Below are 313 nucleotides of genomic sequence, written 5' to 3' on the forward strand. Positions count from 1 at the left end.
TCTTACATAATTGAATATAAGTTAAATCATTTAATATGCATATAATATGCTAATTTGATGACGTCATTGGTCAAAATCCAATATGGCGAACTATATTATTAGCTCTGACGTCATATGACGTCATAATTACACCAAAGTTATTAAAATTTAATTCTATTACTACACCATTCTCTGAAAACTTGGTAGACATACGATGAGTGCATAAAAACATATAAAAACGGAAATAAAGTAATGTATAAGAACGCCAGTGTATCCATTATGATCGAAAGCCGGCTGGGGTCCGCGCGGACCCCAAAAGAAAATCAGATATAAT

Source organism: Branchiostoma belcheri, unplaced genomic scaffold (genome assembly GCF_001625305.1).
Source record: "Branchiostoma belcheri isolate BF01 breed outbred unplaced genomic scaffold, Haploidv18h27 scaffold4, whole genome shotgun sequence".
Lineage (NCBI taxonomy): Eukaryota > Metazoa > Chordata > Leptocardii > Amphioxiformes > Branchiostomatidae > Branchiostoma > Branchiostoma belcheri.